At 43.8% G+C, this 18919-nt stretch overlaps 1 long non-coding RNA gene across 2 annotated transcripts in view; it reads right to left on the bottom strand.

Moving 5' to 3' along the window:
* The window catches only part of LOC309856807, a 227534-nt gene extending 225388 nt beyond the window's left edge, over window positions 1–2146 (bottom strand). For both annotated transcript variants that reach the window (XR_014307361.1, XR_014307362.1), the window contains exon 1: window positions 2021–2146. This is a non-coding gene — a long non-coding RNA (uncharacterized lncRNA). The remainder of the gene's footprint in view (window positions 1–2020) is intronic.
* Between the last annotated feature and the right edge of the window lie 16773 nt (window positions 2147–18919).

The raw sequence follows: 18919 nt of genomic DNA, 5'->3' as shown, positions 1-18919 counted from the left end.
TATTCTTCTCCTACCCACTTAAGCCTCCATGTTGCATCACCACTTCCTCATATCAGGGAGATCATATGATAGTTGTCTTTCTCTGCTTGACATAAAAAGATATGAATAGATTTTAAAAGAGATACAAAGACAAGCAATATATGTGAAATGCCCGGCACATATTTTTAGGTGCACAATTCAATAATTTTTTAGTATATTGGCATTTTTAATGTTCAGAAGTATTAGGTGGTATTGTTATTATTAGTTATTATTAAAGTCACATAATTACTATATTGTGAGCTTCTTAAGCTTGTGTTTTTCTTCTCTGAAACTTCATAACACCTAGTACTGTCCTTTGCACATTGGAGGTGCTAAATAAAGAAGTTATCAGCACGAAGAAAAAAAAGATGTGGTATGTGTATTATACATATTATATATAACATACATACATAACGTACATATGATACACATAAAATTGGAGTATTATTCAGCCATGAGAAAGAAGGAAATGCTGCCCTTTGTGACAACATGGATGGACCTTGAGAACATTTGGTAAGTGAAATAAGTCAGAAAAAAACAAATAAATACTGCATGATATCACTTACATGTAGAATTGAGAAAAAAAAGTCAAACTCACAAGACAGTATACACATGGTTGCCATGAGTTGGGAGTAGGAGAAATAGGGAGAGGTTGGTTTAAAAGGGTGCGAACTTTCAGCTATAAAAATGAACAAGATTGGGAAGACTGGGTGGCTCAGTGGGTTAAGCCTCTGCCTTCAGCTCAGGTCATGATCTCAGGGTCCTGGGATCAAGTCCCGCATCGGGCTCCCTGCTTGACTGGGAGCCTGCTTCCCCCCACCCCCAATCTCTGCCTACTTGTGATCTCTGTCAAATAAATAAAAATCTTTTAAAAAAATGAACAAGATCCGAGAATCTAATGTACAGCATTGGTTATTATAGTTGGTAACACTGTATTGCATGATCGGAATTAGAGACGAGACTTAAATGTTCTCACAAAAAACATTTAAAGAGATAAATATGTGAGTTGATGGTTACAGTAATTAACAAAGCGAGGGGGGACCCTTTCACAATGTATGCATACATCAAATCATCCTGATGTACACTTTAAACATGATACAATTTTGTCAATTATACCTCAATAAAGCTGAAAAATAACCTCAGCTCAAACTTGATTTTTTTAAAAGTGATAAATCCATAGCAGCCATTTATAAACTACATTGAACTAGAGACTAAAAGAGAAAGTTTAAAGGTAATCTCTCAACAATCATAAACACAGAATTTATACACATACATACTAAAAATCACGAGGGCTCCTCTCATTTTACTACCATGTCTGGAAGAAAGAGCCTGAAATTAAAACACAGAAAACTCACTATAAGCTTTTGAGACGCAAATCCCCTCCAATTTCAAGACAATGGCGGACAGACATGGTGACATAAAGAAATGAACCAAATCACTGGCAGGCCTGGTACTCAAAACCCAGAGCTACTGGAAAACCAATTCTACAAAACCAATTCTACAAGTTTCAGTATGCAAACAAGAAAATAAAAACAAAACACAGAGGGGTGGAGAAAATCCGGGATCATCTCCTTTTGGCTAATTTAGATGAGGTTAACAGGTAAAAATTGTACAGGGTCCCAAATACGTTCCATGAGCTACAATTTGAAATGGGGGCGGGGAAAGAGCTTCCGCAACACTACCCCATACAACAGCACATCTCCCTGAAAACCCAAAGTAAAATTAAAAACCTCAGTTAGAAAATAGCTTGATACTGAAACACAGGCTTACCGAGGAGATTTAGGCAAGTCACTCGAGTTTGAGAGGTCTAGGAAGGCCACTGCCCTGTTTATTTTCCCACATTGCACCACGCTGTGAGTTATGGTTAAACTCCAGGTCGAGGGTGGGGGGGTGCATAACTCTCCCCTTTCCCTGCTTCAATACAAGTGAAGGCCCCCAAGCACAGAGCCAAGCATGGAGGGGTTCCTGATGAATGACCCGGCACGTCCTCCCCAATACCCACCTTCCAGATCCCCTGTGGGCAAAATCTGGGGTCTCTGTTCTTGAAAAACTCGCTTCACGACCAATCAGAAGAAAGAGACCGCAATGGAAAAACAGCTTCTTTATCCTTTCCGGTTCTTAGCTGTTACAAGAGTTTGTTTATAGTGGAGTATAAATTAACCCAAGAAATTGAAACTGGATATAGCTCAGGCCTCTACAGCCGACCCAAGTGGGCGGGGATCTGTGTTGTCAGAATTCTGGGAGGGCCTGGGCACAAGGACAGACTGTCCCAAAGGCATCCTTGTCTAGCCGCCTCCTGGGCCTCGGGCAGCCCCACACCAGTGCCATGGACACCAGGCCGGCTGAAACGGTGCTCCTGCCCTCAACTGCCACCCTCCGCCCCCCCCCCCAGGCAGCTTTCAGCTCCTAAAATCACGAAGACTCCAGAACTGCTAATGCCAAACTTCTTCCTTCAAAGAGAGAGAGTTCAGAGGCCGCCACAGGCAGAAATGCCAAGTATACAGAACTGTCACTTTCAACCCCTCTCCCCTTTCCTAGATAACATTTGCTTTTTAACAGCTGCTCCTAGAGCCTCAACTTTACCACCCACCCTCCCCACCCCCCGCCCACAAGTCCCCTCATGGCCAGAGAACGCTACCTCCTCCTCTGCCTTGGCCTGGGGAGAGCCCCAGAGAAGTGACTGCCAGTTGCTGGGGACCCTGTGCCTGCCGTTCTGCGGGGAAGTCCTGCGAGCGCAAATACAGTCTGTGCACTTTTGCAAACGGACAGCAGCTCTCTGAAATGCAATCCTCCAGCATGATCAAGTGAATGTGGTCATTCAGAGATTAAACCCCCAAAATGCAAAGGCAAACTATATTTTTCCCAGTAGGGGAAAAGATAAACTTTCTGGCACGCAAACTAGTTCGTCAACCCCAGGAGCTCTTCCAAAGAGATACCAGCAAAAGTACAAAGTGAAAATCTCCTTGGCAGACAACAGCTCAGGCTTTTACTGCTGTGCCGTCTCCTTACTTTAACAGGATCATGAAGGAACAAAGAACCCCAGTCAAAGCTATTTAGGAACAAAGAAATCATCAAACCCTTTAACTGCAGCCTACGGATTCTAACTCAGTTCTTGCAGCTGAAGACTGCCAACCTGGTTGGGGGACGATTACTTGTCACATACTATGCTACTTCTGGGATTGGAGCCACCGACAAGTTAGACCCGGCGCCTGCCCTCCTGGAAGGCACAGCCAAGCAGAAAAGACAGGCAAGAGAAAGAAACCTAAGGAGATGTTCAGGGTGCCAGGAGGCCCACCCCAAAATCAACACCCTCTTGAAGTAAGGTCTTGCATCTGTATTTTTAACAAGCCCTCCAGGATTCTGATGCATGCTCTGGGGTAAGAACCACTGCTCTAGGCATCCAATCCCTGAGTTCCTTCGTCCCTTAACATGGGCTTTATACACATTGTTTCACTTTACAGTCCCAGGGGATACTAATAGCCTGCAAGGTAGATGTATTGCTGAAGACAATCCTAGCTGTTGTAATGAATAAACCTAAAATTTCAGTAGCTTAATACAATCTGTTTTTGGCCCACATTATAGTCCCAGACAGTCGTCCATTTTGGCAGTGACAGAAGGACAGACTCTCCTCCATGAAGTTATGGAGGAACCCAAGCTAATGGAAGTTTCATCATCTTCATCACTAGGCTTCCATGGTCACCTGGGAGTCAACATGAAGACAGCAGGTGAGAGAGGAGAGCATGGACAACCGGTAGCTCAGCCAGGAAGTGAAACACAGCACTTCTGCTCACATTGCACTGGTAGTCACATGGGCCTCACCTAGATGCAAATGGTACTGGGAAATGTAGTCCTTGACTGCAAAGCTGCTTCATACTCACAACAGCATACTCTGGGAGGGTCGTATACATTTCTGATGGGCACTTGTCATCTCTACCACAGCAGAGGTTACAGTTTTGCAGATGAAGAAAAACTTATGCAGATTAAAAAATTCAGTGGACGTAACCCTGCCTATAAAGCTGGATGGGGGATTCAAACCACAGTCTGTTTCACTCCATACCCTTCTCTTTAGAATACCTCTTCCTCACGTTCACAGTCACCCTCTCTGTTAGGCTGAGTAAGGCCTCCTCCCTCAAAAGCTGTCCACATCCTAATGCCTGGAACCTATGACCATGTTACTTTACATGGCAGAAGGGACTTTGCTGATGTGATTAAAGATCTTTTTAAAAAAACTGATGAATCATTGAACACTACATCTGAAACTAATGATGTGCTGGGTAATTGAATTTAAGTTTTAAAAAGGATCTTTTTAAAAAGATTCATTTATTTATTTATTGAGCGAGCACACAAAGCACACAAGCGCAGCGGGGAGGGGGCAGAGGGAGAGAGAATCTCCTGCAGACTCCCTGCTGAGCAGGGAGCCCAAGGCTGGGCTCAATCCAACAACCTTGAAATCATGACCTGAGCTGAACTCAGTAACTTAACCGACTGAGCCACCCTAAATTAAGGATCTTACGGAGATTATCCTAGATTATCCAGGTGGGCCCAATGAAATCACAAGGATCCTTATAAGAAGGAGGTGGCAGAGTTAAGGTCAAAAGGAAAAAAGGAAATGTAGTCATGGAACCAGAAAATGGAGTGGTGTGCTTCAGAGATGGAGAAACATAGCCAAGGAATGTAGGCAGCTTCTAGAACCTGGAAAAGGCAAGGAAATGGATTCTCCCCTGAATCCTCCAGAAGGAACACAACCCTAGAAACACCTTGATTTTAGTCCAGAGCTGCAAGAGAATACATTTTTGTTAAGCCACTAAATTTGTGGTAATTTGTTATAGCAGCAACAGGAAACTAATAACTTTCTTAGCACCATGGTTTTTGGTTGGAGAACTTGGTAACAGCGCCCCTTGGCAGGGCCCCAAGATCTCTTCCCTCCATTTTCCTCAGTCCCACCCAACAAAATGTCCTACCCTCAGCTGGGTCCTCCTACCCACCCAGGAGGGACAGACTTGACAGAATGACATGTCCTCATATTAGAACTTCACAAAGAGCCAGGATCTCAATTAAGTATTGTGGTATCTAAATGGGGTATCTGTCCAATTGGATGGGGGCCCCAAATGTGAGACAACAATGATAGAAGCCAGTGGTGCAGGAGGCGACAGGATTCACCCGAGGTAGAGCAAAGGAGATAGAAGTTTACTAAATACACTGCAAGGGAGCAGCAGGCAGGACAGCAGAGGGGAGGCTGTCTGCAGTGAGCCAGTGAGTGAGGGCTGTTTTTAAAGGAGGAAGACAGGGAAGTATGGCGACATATGGAATTCTCCCTTTTCTGGTAAATGTGCCTAGCTATAAGTAGCCGACAGACTAGTTAGGGCCTACAGATATTTTGAGGTAGGTCACCTGATTGGGTCTGTCTGGATTCAGGCAGGGGGTCACTATGGGTCTTTCTACCTTCTGCTGTTTAGGCAACACTGTTTGCCTAAAAGTGGCCTCTAAAAGTATTATTTAAAAATACTGAAAGAAAATAACAAAATTTTAAAACTTCTTATTTATTTATTTATTTATTTGACAGGGAGAAATCACAAGTAGATGGAGAGGCAGACAGAGAGAGAGAGGGGGAAGCAGGCTCCCTGCTGAGCAGAGAGCCCAATGCGGGACTCGATCCCAGGACCCTGGGATCATGACCTGAGCCGAAGGCAGCGGCTTAACCCACTGAGCCACCCAGGCACCCCATTTTAAAACTTCTTGAAGACTCCCATTCATGATTGTTTTAAAAGGTCAAACAACTAGGAATAGAGGAAAAGGTCCTCAACTTGATAAAGCACATCTACAAAAATCCTGCAACTAACATCATACTTAACGGTGAAAGACTGAATACTTTTCCTCTATGAAAAGGATGTCCATTCTCACCATTCTCATTCAATATAGTACTGGGAGTCCTGGTAAGCACAATAGCCTTATTGTGGAAAGGAAATAAGTTGCACACAGTTTGGAAAGAAAGAGAAAAAAATAATGTCAGTTGGCAAATGACATGTTTATGTAAACAGGAAATTCCAAGGAGTCTACAAAAAAAAAATCCCAGAATTAATGAATTCAACAAGGTTGCACATATAGGATAAACACACGGAAATAATCATACCATTTATATCAACTAACAATAAATATACAGAAACCAAAATTTAAAACTCAATACCATTTACATTCACAACAACCCAAAAAATGAAATACTTAAGTATAATCTTCGAAAAACATGTTCAGGACTTGTATCCTGAAAATTACAAAACACTGATAAAAAAAATCAAAGAAGACCTAAATAAATGGAGACACATCATGCTCATAGATTTGAATACTAAACACAGTAAAGATGTAAACTTCCCCCAAACTGAAATTTATAGTCTCAGTGCAATTGCAATCAAAATCCCAGCAAGGTTTTTTTTAATAGACATAGATAAGACTATTATAAAATTTATATGAAAAGGCAAAGGACTTTGAATAGCTAAAACAATTTTCAAAAGGAATAAAATGGGAGGAATCACTGTATCTGATATAAAGACTTCCTATATCACTAATCAAGACAGCATGACACTGGCAGAGGGATAGACGCATAGATCAAAAGAACAAAAAAGAAAACCCAGAAACAGAGCCATACAAACGTGCCAACTGATTTCTGACAAAGGTGCAAAAGCAATGCAATGAAGAAAAGATAGACTTTTCAACACATCATGTTAGAGAAATTAGACAACCACAGGCAGAAAAGAAATAAAACTCAACCAAAGTTTCACACCATAGACAAAAATTAACTCAAAATGGATCATGGACTTAAATGTAAAAAATAAAGCGATAAAACTTTCAGAAAAAAATTAGAAAATCTTAGGGATCCAGGCCTAGGCAAAGAGTTTGCACACTTGGCAACAAAAGCACAATCCATGAAACAAAAAATGTATATTGGGGCTCCTGGTTGGCTCAGCTGGTTGGGCATCTGCCTTCGGTTCAGGTCATGATCCCAGGGTCCTGGGACCAAGCCCCGCATCGGGCTCCTTGTTCAGTGAGGAGCCTGCTTAAAACTGAGGGAAAGAAAATGTATAAATTGGACCTCATAAAATTAAAAACTTTTGCTCTGTGAAAGACGGTTAAAAGGATAAAAGGGGGCACTTGGCTGGCTCAGTTAGTTGAGCGTCCAGCTCTTGGTTTTGGCTCAGGTCATGATGTCATGGGTCATGGGATTGAGCCCTACATCTGGCTTGTCACTCACCAGGGAGTCTACTTGGAGATTCTCACCCTCTGCCCCTCTCCCCACACACGTGCATGTGCACACACACTCTCTGTCTCTCTCAAATAAATAAATCTTTTTTTAAAAAGGGTAAAAAGACAAACTGCGTATTGGGAGGAAATATTTGCAAACCACAGACCCAACGAAAGATTTATATCTAAAATATACAAAGAACTTCCACAGTTCAACATTAAAAAAACAAACAACTCAATTAGAAAATAGGCAAGAGACATAACCACACATTTCACCAAAGAGGATTTACATGTGACATATAAGCACATGAAAGGATGTTCAACATCATTAGCTGCTAGAGAAATGTAAACTAAAACCACAATGAGATATCATTGAGCATCTATCAGAATGCTGAAAATAAAAGATGGTGAAAACACTAAATGCTGGTGAGGTACAAAGAAAACTGAGCATTTGTACATTATTGTTAGAAATGGAAAATGCAAGACAGCTTGGAAGATTCTTATAAATATAGATAGGCATTTACCATACAACCCACAATAGTCCATATCCTGAAGAAATGGAAACTCAAAGTCATGTTTACTCAAAAATCTGTCCACAGGGGCACCTGGGTGGCTCAGTGGGTTAAAGCCTCTGCCTTCGACTCAGGTTATGGTCTCAGGGTCCTGGGATCGAGCCCCACATCGGGCTCTCTGCTCAGCAGGGAGCCTATTTCCTCCTCTCTCTGCCTGCCTCTCTGCCTACTTGTGGTCTCTGTCAAATAAATAAATAACATCTTTTAAAAAATCTGTACACAAATATTCACAGCAGCTCATATTCATATTGTACAAAGAAATCAACTATTGATACAATTAACAACTTAGACGGACCTCAAGGGAATTATGCGAAGGGAAAAAGCCAATCTCAAAAGACTACATACCACGGTTTGATGTCTATAACATTCTCCAAATAACAGAACAATAGAGATAAAGACTAGAGTGGTTGCCAGGGGTTAGGGATTGTAAAGGAGGGGTTTGTGGCTATAAAGAGGTAGCATGAGAAAGCCTAGTGATGATGGAAGATGTATTGTGATGGTAATTACACAAAGCTATACACACACACACACACACACACACACACACACACACACACACGAATATAACCTGCGGTATCAGAATAAGTTCTGGTTTTGACGCTGTGCTATAGTTGAGCATGGATGATGGAGGGAGAATGTAGGCTGCATAGGACTTTCCAGTACATGTATTTGCAACTAGCTGTGAATCTATCATTATTTCCAAATAACAAGTTTACAAATAAAGATAAGAAAGGGTTCTTGATGGTTTACAAAATGATGTCACAAGCGTCATTTGATCTCGTATGAGCCTCACAATACCACAGGAGTATGCATAAGACTGATTTCAACCCCATTGTACACATGGACAATGAGATGCACATGACCAGTTGCCCAGGTCATCCAGTTGCTAAGTGATGGTAACAACAGGTAGCTGACCTCACCCTTGATGATCACACAATCCAACACGCTCTCCCCTCTCTTCTCACGGAGCAGGCATGAATCTCAATGTCAGGAATTCAACTATACCAGAAATGCTTCTTTTCCTTGTACTCTTTGAATCAAAGTAAATCGGGCTCTAAGTACCCATTCTGTCATATTTGTAGGAAGTCTAGTCTTAGACATTATCAGGTTCCTTCCCCTGCCCCGGAGTCACACAAAGATCTGGGGGCTTCTGGGGACCCAGGAAATAGACAAAGGGCATCTTCAATTTACCACAATATCAGCTACATCACCATCATCTTAGTACACGTGGAACATAGAAGTCTGGGTACCCAAGGTTCCAAACCTTACCAAGGCACATTGCCTTAGGGTGTAAAAACACCTCCCAAGATGCTAAGAGAAGGGCCAATTGAAGATACACGTGTGGGCCAAGTTTCCTTTATTGGAGATATCATAACCAGCCCTCCCTACTCCATCCAACTCATTAAGAGATGCGTTTCTAATAAAATGCTTCTTCTTATATTTAATAATTACTATTATTTACAGTTATAGAAAATAAATTTTAAATTTGTATGCACATTTTGTCACTGAGATATCTGAGAGAGTGTTCAATAAAAGGCCATCAAGCATAAAAATACATGATATCAGGATAAAATTCTGTGGGGGAAGTGGGCAAAGGGTAAAAGAAATGATGTAAAATTTCTGACAGTTAAAGAGCCTGTCTTACACATCTAAAATGGATGATGATGGCTGTCCTATCATAATGATACTATTCTATAGGGGCCATATAAGAGTTTTATTTTTAAATACCAATATTTATGGTGCACTGGCTATTACATCCTTTGGGGTAACAATATTTAAACTTACGAAAGATTTTAGGTTTCAACTTCAAAAGCGTGAAGGCGTATGTAGTTTCTCAAAATCCTTTTAAGAGATATGTAAGCAAAAAAGATTGGGAAGACTGCTGATTTACACCAAAGTTTCCTGCAGTGTGGAACACAGATCCCTTCTCATGGAAAACAAGGTAAGTTTACATGACACCATTACAGTCCATCGACTTTACTTGCCCAACAGTTTACCCTGCCGGCCTCTACACCACCCCCTGGCCTTCACCCTGTCTTGACCTCGGCATTCACTCTGCTCCCTCCCCCACAGCCTCCCATCCCTACCCCATGCCAGTGCCCACTCCTGGTCCTTAGCAATGCCCTCCAATGGCTTCCTTCTCAACACCTTCTTCGCCAGGACAGTGCTTGCATTCCAGCCTAGCCCTCTGCCTCCTCCCGCCTCCCCTTCTCCCCTACACAGCTCTCTCCAAGGCTCTTCTCTCAGCATTATATAGTCCTTTACGAGTCACAGCCAGGCATGCGGGCACCAGCCTGCCGACGGTCTCTCAACCCCCTCGACCCTCTTTTTTTGTACATGGAAGTGGACAAACCTTGTGAAGACGGTCCAGAAGTGACACATTCGCAAAAACCACTGCTTGAAACATAATACATGTGGGTCTCAGCAAGGTGCTTGACCAGATCCTTCATTAGGACCCCATGGACAAAATACAGATATGACCACATAGATAAAAATAGAGTGATGTAGATCCACTTATCTGGAAAGATTTGGAACGAAGCCGCTCTAAGTGTGATGGCCTATGATGAGAGCAGAAGGAGAAACACAGGCAGTTTAAGTGCAGAGAGTAGAGAACACGAAGATCTCTGTGGGCGTGGCCACTCAGGAAAACCTACCTGGAAAAGAGCCGTGACTTGGTGTCAGTCACTGCCCCGTGAGGGCTCTGTGCCAGCTATCTCCAAAGGTCACCAAGACACAGTGGGTCATTCCACCATCCTCAGAACTTGAAGACACCAGTCTGGAATTTGCAGATGTTCTCTTAATACTCTTCAGTGAAATACCTGGAAATAATAATCCTCCGTTATTCAGTGACAGTCCCTGTATATCAGTTAGGTATCAATCACAAAAATTTCAGAGTTCACAGTAAACATTTATCTCTCACACACCTTTACATGCCTGGAGCCCATATAAATTACTTTGAGGGATGTCTGGGGAGCTCAGCCCATTAAGTGCCAGCCTTCAGCTCAGGTCGTGATCCCAGGGTCCTGGGATCAAGTCCTACACTGGGCCCCTGGCTCGGTGGGGAGAGCCTGATTCTCCCTCTGCCTGCTCTGCCTGCCACTCCCCCTGCTTGTGCTCTCTCTCTTATTTATTATAAATTAATACATAAAATCTTTAAAAAAAAATTAGCTTGAGGTCAGCTAGGAGGCCCTCTTTCAAGCTGTATAGGACCCAGATGGGAGTGGTTCCTTGCAATAGGCTGGGCCTGATTCCCTTTCACGTGGGCTCATTCTTGGGCCTCGGCTGAATAAGCAGCTTTCCCCACAAAGATGGCAAAACATGAAAGGAAAGAAACAGGTGAGGCCTTTTAAGGCTTGCTTCAAAACTGGACTTGTGCTACCTCTTTCCCCATTCATTGTTCCAACTAAGTCTCAAGGCCAAACCCAAAATCAACCGCTAAGGAAGTCCATTTTGCCTTTTATAAGAGAAGATGCAAAGTTAACAAGCAAAAGGCACGGATACAAGATAGCATATGGAATTGGGGCTAATAAGCTGATCTCTCACAGTCCCGCATCTGCTTCCTTGGGCCCCAAAAGTCCATCCAGTCTGGGCTCATTCTGCGTGCATCTTGTCAGGACTTCGTGGTTCCTGCTATGCCTTTGCCTAAACTCCTTTCTACAGTTCTTTTTGTGCCAGGGAATTTAGCTGCCAGAAATCTGCCTGACCTCCTTGCTAGCTCTTTCCGAGGACTGAACCTTTGCCTCTGATTCACTCCACCTGTCACCTAATTGAAATTCCAGATGATAATTATGCGGTGTGAACTTAAGAATGAAGGTCAGCAATCCCCATATGCCCAAACCCAAGCCCCTTTCCCAGCCGGGGAATAGTCTCCTGATCTCCTGCATAGTCCGAAAATTCAGAGCAGGGATCATTTTTTTATGATTTTATTTATTTCAGAGAGAGAAAGAGAGAGTACAAGAAAGGGCAGGGACAGAGAGGGAGAGAGAAGCAGGCTCCCCACTGAGCAGGGAGCCCGACGCAGGGCTCCATCCCAGGACCCCAACGTCATGACCTGAGCCAAAGGCAAAGGCCCAACTGACTAAGCCACACAGGCGCCCTAGAGCAGGAATCATTCTGTGATGAACTCTCTTTTCCCTGAAGACACTCTACCATATTTTGTGTTTTACCTGTTTTGTTTTTTGCCTCAGACCCTGCTGAAACTCAACCAACCCTAAGTGGGCCCTGTGCATGCTCTAAGGCCACTGCCATTTATAAGGTGTGTGTGTGTGTGTTGGACACAGTCCGTTGGTATTCGGCATCCAGTCCTACCTCCTTCCGCGGTGCCTCACTGTATGACTCAATGCAGAAAACTCCGTACTGTATTTCGCAGACCACCCTGCGGTGAGGCTTCTGTACATGAACAGCGCTCACCAGCATGGAGGCACACAGAAGGCAAAGACCATCCTCTTGCTGCTTTTCTGCCTTGAGCCAAGATGTGCAGTATTTGTGAAGTTTATTTCTAAGGCTTAGTTTGCCCCTGTGGGTGTTAAAAGATGCACCGTGCTGACTCCCCAGGGTGTAGACGGTGCGCTCCGTCGGCAGCCTTTGATCGCCCGCCTTGCCGATCGTGAGGGAGGTAGAGTTTCTCTGGCTTAGTCAGTTCTGGGATGTTCTGGCAATCATTCCTGTTTGTCCAGTCCTTCCAGCAAGATAGTAAGCACCTGAGTCTCTGAATTCAAGACCTTTGCATTTAATACCTAAAAGGGTTTCTGTCTCCAGCACTGCACTCTGATAGATACAACATGGTATCCCTCCTGGCCTTGAACTATAGTAGCACCGAGATAAGTAGTATGCATTTCTGGAAAGGAATGCTGCTTGATGTCTGATGCACAGTGCCTAGACCCTATTCTCTATTCAGCTAAGCCAGGGACAAAACAAGCAAATCGTTTTCGAAGGAAGAATGGTATCCCCGCCAGGCCTTCGGGGGCCAGCCCCAGGCTGCTCCCACCCCGCCATCTCTGCTTCCTTCTGCTTGGCTGCACCTTGCCATGGGGCCTCCTCTGATGCCCTTGAACTCTCCAGGCTGATGCTAGGAGACTCTAGAGCATTCCTGTCAGACCACATGGACAAGGCCAAAGGTTAGCCACCACCCACAGATACTCCTCAGAAAGGACAAGAACAGCTTCTCTGTGATAAAGACGGGGTGTGGGGGGGAGATAGGAGGACGGAGAATGATTAATGGCCCCTTCAGAGTGGACGGAAAGCAAGTGCTATGTGCATTTTCAGTGCTTGTATTTTCTCACACCACAACATTCTCCCGCAGTAGCAACCTGGGACATAAAAACCACAGCCTTGCTGGGGAAAGGCAGGGGGCTTGTATCCTTCAGTAGCTTTGGAAGACAGCACGCATTTCAGAAAGTGTTGCCACCGTGGGGGGTGGGGTGGGGAGATGGGCTCCCGTGGTGTCTGGCAAAGTAGAGAGCTCTGGAAAGTCCAAAGGTGATGTATTTAAAAGGCGGCTTATTTTCTTTCATCTTCATGGTAAACGTCTAATCCCAAAGGCATTTCTTAAAGGAAGACACAGCAGGTAAGAGACGAAGCGCCCCCCTGACTCTGACTCTGCTGACTCTGCTGCTGAAACTGAGTGGGGAGAAAGGCTGGAAACCAGCAGCATGGGCTTCTGCTTCTATAAGAAGAACTGAAAGGAATACAATGAAGGAGCAGCAGATGGAGAGGAAGAGAACAAAGGAACAGAAGCCGCGGAGGAGGAATCTATGAGCACGACACAGGCGAGGGACCCGTGTCCATGGGACGTCCGTGGGGAGAACGGAAGTGCTCGACTGGCGGGAGATAAAGATGCAGGGAGGGCAGCAGGACCTCCGGGGAAGGCCTGTCAGAATGGACCCTCTCCACGGTCACCGGCACGATGGCTGCAAGGCTCCTGAACATTTGGAGTCTTGTTTGAAACGGTGTGATTTCTTTTTTCCAAGACTAAAGCACATATAAATATTTGCTGAATACTCCCCAGCACTTATCAAAATGCTGAGAGGTAAAAAAGAAAGATCAGACAGAAGAATTGTTAGGCTTTTTCTCTGATTATAAAAATAACACATGTCCGCTGTAGAAAACACACGTGTAGAAGATGGAACAACTATTTCATGCAGGCCCACCACCCAGACATAAGTGCTGCTTTGCTGTATTTGACGCGAGCATCTTTCAGGAAAATGAGACCTTCCAGTATATGAACTTCTATACCCACATCTTGTCCCTAAATATTGTATCTTCCCCATACAGTCTTTAAAAACATGTCTTTAACTGACTAAATGAGTATTTCTCGCATATACATCTTCTGCAATTTTCCATTTTCTTAGAATAAATCCCTAAAAGCTGAATTACTATGCCAACGTGAATGTTTACTTCTGAAGCTCTTAATGTTTGCTGCCAGTTGTTTTACAAAACCTTTGCACCAATTTACATTCTTGCTACTTTATATAGTGGTGCACTCAGAAAACACTTTTTGGCTTTTGCTTTAAAACAAAACAGGGGGGCACCTGGGTGGCTCAGTGGGTTAAAGCCTCTGCCTTGGACTCAGATCCTGGTCTCAGGGTCCTGGAATCGAGCCCCACATCGGGCGCTCTGCTCGGCAGGGAGCCTGCTTCCTCCTCTCTCTCTGCCTGCCTCTCTGCCTACTTGTGATCTCTGTCAAATAAATAAAATAAAATCTGAAACAACAACAACAATAAACAAACAAAAACCAGCCAGTCTCAGTCAAGGTGATGCTATTATGGAAATATAGGAAGAAGCCTGAGGTCTTACTCCTGCTTTCTTTGGGAAAGTTGGTTCACCTCTGCATGCCTTAGTTGTCTTTAGGAACACTTCAAGCTGGAACATTCTTTGAAACTCTTTTCTAAACTAAGAGAGAGAACAAAGAGAGTGCTATGTTTTATCCAATTAGCACAATATCAAAGATTATTCAATGAATGCATATATTATTGAAAATCTAATACGCATTTGAGATTAGTAGAATGTAATGCTCCTAAGAATAGTCACGAGAATAAGCTATTAAGGGAGGACTTTGCAACTGTTTTAGTCACTGTTACGTCACCATGCCAAAGTGCATGCTGGGAAAATACTGGGAGTTTTATAAATATATGTTGAATGCAAGAAATAATTCATGGCAGGAGGCATTTGAGGAACTTAGTGCAGCCAACCAGTATAGCTGTTGGTGCCCTGCCAATATCCCTTTGGCCGACCTTAAAGTCATCCACAGTTTAGGTAGACAGTTCCTACGCACACTGGCAGATTCTAGCCTCAGGTATCTGGGTCTCTCTGCCTGAGAACTTTATCTGGCCACAGGGGCATTCTCTGTCCATACAGGGCAAGCCAGAAGTGCTAGGGAGCTAACAGCCCCAGGAGTAACTCACAAACAATGAGGGCTGGGAATTGGTACATAAATACCCTAGCTTCTTCACCGCCACTGAGTTACATTCTCTAGAAGCTTGCAGAGAATCCTCAGTAGGACTGAGCCTAGCTGCCCACAGCAGTGACCTGTTCACCAACACACCCTCTTTCCTTTGCCCCCGCCCTTCAGCTTCCTGGGATCACCTCCCAAATCAACCACATGCACATAAATCCTCATCTCAGTCTACTTTTAGGGGAACCCCAATGCCAGAGTTGATGTTTGCAAAATTATAGGTGTAAGACTTGAAAACAGAACCTCCTTTTTACAAGGAACATACTCTCGATTTTAATTCCTAAAGGCAGGAAGTGCCCTGGCAAATTCAGTTCGAGGCAATGATGTCAGTGGGATTTTGTGAGTGTGTATGTATGTCCCTAGAACAGTCTTGACCTCAAGGCTGATTTGAGATCAGATGCCAGGAAAGAGCGAGAAGGCAGCTAATTATGTTGGAGAATTAAATAGTTAAATGGGGCTCTAAGTAGAAGAGGAACCAGAACGTATTCTCCTCTGCCCTGGGGAACACCGTGGCACCGGGCTGCTAATTACCACACATTATCTCTGTGAGTTTTTGGAACAAGGCAACCAAGGCTTCTATTTTCCTGAATACCACTGGCTGCTATCACAGTGCTGAACAAAAAGTGGTTCTTCAAGCAAGGTTCAATGGCTGCTTGAAACACTGGGTATTTGGGGACTACTATACAGCAAGTTCAGAAAATTCTATCCTTTAAAAAAAAAAAAAAAAGGCAGGAGGGTGCCTGGATGGCTTAGTCAGTTAAGTATCTGGCTTCAGCGAAGAATAATGCCACAAATTTCACCAAGAACGGGTCTGGCATGGACATACCTGTACCCCTCCTCCTGGGCTACCTCCTGGGCATCATCACAATAGCGGCCATCACCCGTCCATCCACGCTGGCGCGCCCCTTCTCAGGGCTACTGGAAGCTGGTGCTGCCGCCCTCACCCTTACAGAGTAAGCCATTATCAGTGGCTGCTTCCATGTTAAATGCTGACTTCTGTGTGTTTGATTGGCTGAGCTCTGATCCCTACCTGCAAAGGATGTCGGGAAGATGAGAATCTTCTCATGGTGCATTCTCCAAATGTAAGAAAGGTGTCCAGAGATGCTAGGTCAAAAAGGATCTCCAGGGCACTTCATCTGTCGCTCTCCATCACCCTCCTCCACTGCCATAATGCCTGGTCCTCTCCCTGCCTCTCTGAGTTCCAGCATACATCAGCCTAGTTGGAACCTCCTGACACAGGTTACCTAGTCAGACAGCAGAAGTTAGAGGAAGAGCCTCAATGAGAATGAAATTCCCCAGGGATGGGGGGAGGTTGCTCCATGACCAGGGCCCTAGCATGAGTTCAAGTACACAACCTTGCTACCACATACACCAGTGCTGTCCAATAAAAATCCAGTTTCCTCTAAGATTTTGATGTCTCGCATTGAGGTCTTTCATCCATTTTGAGTTTATCTCTGTGTATGGTGTAAGTGAATGGTCCAGTTTCATTCTTCTCTATATAGCTGTCCAATTTTCCCAGGACTATTGATTGAAGAGATTGCCTTTTTTTTTTCCCATTGGATATTTGTTCCTGCTTTGTTGAAGATTAGTTGGCCATAGAGCTGAGGGTCCATTTCTGTAGTCTGCATTCTGTTCCCTTGCTCTCTGTTTTTGTGCCAGTACCATGCTGTCTTGGTGATCACAGCTTTGTAATAGAGCTTGAAATTAGGCAATGTGATGTTCCCGGCTTTTACTTTTCCAACATTTCCTTAGCAATTCGGGGTCTCTCCTGGTTCCATGCAAATTCTAGGATTGTTGGTTTCAGTCATATTTGGAACATAAAGAATAGCATGGAGGACCATAGGGGAAAGGAGAGGAAATTGAAGGAGAAGAAATCAGAGAAGGAGACGAGCCATGAGAGACTATGGACCCCTGGAAACAAACTGAGGGTTTCAGAGGGGAAGGGAATAGGGGTGTGGGGTGGCCAGGTGATGGGTATGAAGGAGGGCATGTGTGCAACGAGCACTGGGTGTTACATGCAACTAACAAATCACTGAACATCACATCAAAAACTAATGATGTGCTATATAGTGGCTAAGTGAACATAATAAAAAATACATATAGTTTGAAGCACAAACACAAGACACATATAACTTAAAATTTCTTGTCACTACATTTTTTTAAGTTTTTTTTTTATCTTATGTTAGTCACCATACAGTACATCATTAGTTTTTGATGCAGTGTTCCAAGATTCATTGTTTGTGTATAACACCCAGTGCTCCATGCAATACGTGCCCTCCTTAACACCCACCACCAGGCTCACCTAATCCCCCCATCCCCCTCCTCTCTAAAACCCTCAGTTTGTTTCCTGGAGTCCATAGACGCTCATGGTTTATCTCCTCCTCTGATTCCCCCCTCCTTTATTCTTCCTTGTCACTACATTTTATTATTTTTTTAAGATTTTATTTATTTATCTGACAGATAGAGATCACAAGTAGCCTGAGAGGCAGGCAGAGAGAGAGGAAGGGAAGCAGGCTCCCTGCCAAGCAGACAGCCCCATGTAGGGCTCAATCCCAGGACCCTGGGACCATGACCTGAGCCGAAGGCAGAGGCTTTAACCCACTGAGCCACCCAGGCGCCCCACACCCCTTGTCACTACATTTTAAAAAAGGACAAAAGAAACCAGTAGAATTCATTTTAATATTTTATTCAACCTAATGTATCTAAAACATCATTTCAACGGAAACAAGATTTGAATAAAAGATATGACCTTCTTTTATTTCCTACTGTCTTTTCAAAATCCATAATGAACTTGACACTCACAGTCTGGACTGACCACGTCTCAAGTGCTCAAGAGCCGCATGTGGCTGGTGGGCCCCATGCGGGACAGTGCAGACACTCCCTTTGGGATGGTAAAGCTCATGCTGGGTTCTCCTCCTTGGCTGCAAGCCACCTGCCACACATGCGTTTGTGGCACCCCTTCAGAGAACAGTCACTGTAATTAACAAGCACGGTACAGTTTTGTTTAGGAGTCGAGTGGAGTTGTAAAGTTTCTCACTCATGGTTCTCAGTCATCCTGGCTCCCTGAGCAGTCTATGACCCTCTTCCCTATTCTTGCCTGCTGCGAATGGGCTAGGGACAAGGGGGAGACGAGTGAGGTTACTCACTCCAGGTGTAAAATGTAAAATGTGTCAAAAAAAAACTCAGTAATCAGGGCCCCTGGTTGGTTCAGTCGATTAAGCGTCTGCTTTCAGCTCACATCACGATCGCAGGATCCTGGGACCAAGTTCCACGTTGGGCTCCCAGCTCAGTGGGAAGCCTGCTTCTCCCTTTCTTCCCCACTCATGCTCTATCTCATTATATGTATGTGTCTCTAATAAATAATAGCTTTAAAAAAAAACCTCAGTAATGAAAATAAATATTTTAATGCAATATTTTTCAAATTAAAATTAATACAAAAATGTCTTTTCAGGTCTTCTGCCCATTTTTCATTGGATTATTTGATTTTGGTATTGAGTTGTATGCATTCTTAATGTATTTTAGATATCGATCCATTATTCCATGTTCACGGACTGGAAGAACAAATATTGTTAAAATGTCTATACTACCCAAACCTATCTACACATTCAAAGCAATCCCTATCAAAATAACACCAGCATTTTTC

This window comes from Mustela nivalis (genome assembly GCF_964662115.1).
Source record: "Mustela nivalis genome assembly, chromosome: X".
NCBI lineage: Eukaryota > Metazoa > Chordata > Mammalia > Carnivora > Mustelidae > Mustela > Mustela nivalis.
The sequence above is the reverse complement of the archived record's forward strand: the minus strand, read 5'-3'. Positions and strand labels throughout refer to the sequence as shown.